The sequence below is a fragment of the Oreochromis aureus genome, linkage group 6 (genome assembly GCF_013358895.1).
Source record: "Oreochromis aureus strain Israel breed Guangdong linkage group 6, ZZ_aureus, whole genome shotgun sequence".
Classification (NCBI taxonomy): domain Eukaryota; kingdom Metazoa; phylum Chordata; class Actinopteri; order Cichliformes; family Cichlidae; genus Oreochromis; species Oreochromis aureus.
In genome coordinates this window covers 5,419,517-5,422,821 of record NC_052947.1, presented here as the reverse complement: position 1 = coordinate 5,422,821, position 3,305 = coordinate 5,419,517, and positions in this window count along the sequence as shown.

The window sequence follows — 3,305 nt, the reverse complement described above, 5'->3', positions numbered from 1 at the left end:
CTGAACACATGAACAACAGGTGTTAAGAAGAACCTGCAGTTTACCTCGCCCTCTTTTGTTCCCAGTAATAGTATTTTATGGCAGGTTGTAAAGGGTTATAGGTTTTATTGATAGTGGATCAGGCCAAAGATCAGGCCAAAGTATGAGTTTCATTTCTCCTTATCAACAATGTAAAGGAATAACATTTTACTTCCTTTGTTGTTATACAGCCAAACTAGATTCAACTTATATGACAAGGAGTTGAGAGGAATGTTTGGTGAATACTCGGGGGAACTGTGTGATGATCAAAATCAGTTTAACGTGGCATTAATTAACATATAGTGACACTAAATAATGCAATAAAAGTAAGTCATATTAAAAGGTACATTTAAACATTTCTTTTTAACATGGTTGAAACTGAATTGCTTAAAACACTAATATTAGACAAGTGTATTCACTGGGCATGTATATTTTATTTTACATACATAAAGTAATTATGAGTTTCTGCTTTTGTCACCGTCCTGGATTGTTGACCCAGTTTTTTAATTTCTGTAAAGTTTATGGTTCTTTGAGTTTTGTATTTCAGGTTCGCTTTTTACTTTCATTGTAGGTAATATTTAAGTCCTTGTGTCATGGTCCTGGGTCTGGTGACACAGTGTTTGTGTTTTTGATTTAATATTCTTTGAGTTATTGTGACTAATGGTTCTATTTCCTTTGCTTCACCTATGTTCCATGTTTCTTGGTTAGTTACTCTTGTCCCTCTGTCTCCCCCGTCATGTCTCCATGTCCAAGTGTCAGTCTCATGAATGTCTCATGTTTCCTGTTTTATTTTGACAGTCCCAAGTCCTGCGTTCAGTGTTTTCAGTTTTGCTTAGCGCAATAAAGCTGCCTCTTTAAGTTCATCCCTCTGTGTCTCAGAGTCCTGCACTTGTGTCCAGTCCTGCCTGCTGTACAGCACTACATGACACCTTGGATTTTCAATTGATTTTACCTACCTCTGTTTCTTGTAGTCTGTTTTCAAGTTTTAGTTTCTCAGCGGGTGTTTTTCTGTCTTGTTACTTCCTGTTTTATTTTGGTACTCTGTTATCTCTTGTGCCTTATATTTAGTTTTACTCCCTCACTATCCCTATCTAGTTAGTTTGATTCTGTTCACCTGTGACTTGTGTACTCTCTATGTAATCCTCCCCGTGAAGTGAGTGAGTTTTTATTTGGTTCTGTGTTTGTCTGTCTGTTTGATAGCATTCTAGGGTCTACAGTTTTCAAGATATCATTTCCAAATTTTATGTGATGGTAGATACCAATAACAGCTTGAGCTGAAGCAATTACATGCTGACATCAGCAAAAACATCGTAAAACATCAAAGTTTTAGTACAGCCCTTGCCCTTCAGTGTGAGTTGCGCTCTCTGAGTGGAACACATATTCCAAACAGAAACATATTCCATAACTATAATGGAATATGTTTCTGTAAAAATGTAGCCAGAACTGCTGAACAGGTTTGCAGAGCAATAGAGCATGGTAATATGTATCTGGGGTGTTTTTCTGAACAATGTGTGTAAATTTCAGATTAAACCAGACCCATTTTATACATTTTTTGAGCTGTGTAGTGGATCTGATGAAGCATTTTATATGGAATAAGCTGAAGGTTAGAGTTTTTTTGTCACATCCCAAATATTTTTTTGTCCAAAAATTCATCATTTGGATTTATACTTAAATTTATTTGCCATTTTAATGATAAGATAAGATAAGATAAGATAACTCTTTATTGTCATTGCACAGTCATACATAGTACACTAGTACAATGAAATTGGAAAACTGTCCTACGTCGGCACTACATGTAACACAACACAACATGACACGATACGACACATCACAACGCAACACAAACAACACAACACAGTATAATAACTTAGTTAAAAAAAGAAGAAGAAGTGTATTTGTATTACTGTTATTATTGCACATTAATTATTATCGCACCTTGTTATAAATATAAATATTATTATTATTATTACTGTTTTTACCGTTGTTAACGGTAAGTCCAGGTAGGTAGCCAGTCAAGTTTAGCTATTTGCATTGATTAGGGCTATTGCCCTGTTGTAAAAGCTGTCCTTGAGTCTATTCGTTCGGGACCTCAGCAGCCTGAACCTCCTGCCAGACGGCAGCAGCTTAAACACCCGGTGTCCTGGGTGTGTGCAGTCCCGTAGGATGCTGCGTGCCCTCTTGAGACAGCGAGTGCTGTACAGGTCCTTCAGGGAGGGAGAGGATGTCCAATGATTTTTTGGGCCATGTTGATGACCCTCTGGAGTGCCTTTCTGTGTGCTGTGGTGCAGCTGGAGAACCACACACTGATGCAATATGTCAGCACACTTTCAATGGAGCAGCGGTAGAAGACGGTCAGCAGCTCCTTCTTCAGGTCCATTTTCTGAGGATTCTCAGAAAGTGGAGACGCTGTTGGGCCTTCTTTAAAACCTCAGAGGTGTTAGAGCTCCATTGGAGGTCTGTGTCTATGTGCACACCCAGAAACTTGAAACTGGAGACCCTTTCCACACACTCCCGTTGATGCTGACAGGCTGCAGCTCAGACTTCCTCCTTCTGAAATCAACAACAAGTTCTTTTGTCTTGGTGGTATTGAGGTCCAGGTTGTTATCTACACACCAATCTGACAGCCTCTGAACTTCAGCTCTGTCACGCCGACTCATCTCCCCAGAGATGAGCCCCACCATGGTGGTATCATCTGCAAACTTGATGACTGCGTTGTCTGGGTGGGTACTAACACAGTCATGTGTGTACAGAGTGTACAGTAGGGGACTCAGTACACAGCCTTGTGGGGAGCCGGTGTTAAGGCTGAGGGCTGAGGAAAGATGAGGCCCCACTCTAACTCTCTGTACACGGTCTGACAGGAAGTCTCTGATCCAGCGGCAGGTGGTAGAAGGAAGTCCAATTTCCAGCAGTTTAACTATTAGTCTGTCCGGGAGTATCGTATTGAAAGCAGAGCTAAAGTCAACAAAGAGCAGCCTGGCATAACGGCCCTGCACTTCCAGGTGAGAGATGGTGGTGTGGAGCGTTGTAGTAATGGCGTCTTCAGTTGATCTGTTAGCTCTGTATGCAAACTGGAGCGGGTCGAGTGTGGGTGGCAAGCAGGACATGATGTGACGTCGGACCAGTTTCTCAAAGCACTTCATTATAACAGGTGTTAGAGCAACTGGTCGGTAGTCGTTGAGGCTGCTAATGTTAGTACGCTTTGGCAGTGGGACAATTGTGGCTGACTTTAGGCACGGTGGGATGCAGGACTGGGACAGTGAAGTGTTGAAGATCTTAGTAAAGACCCC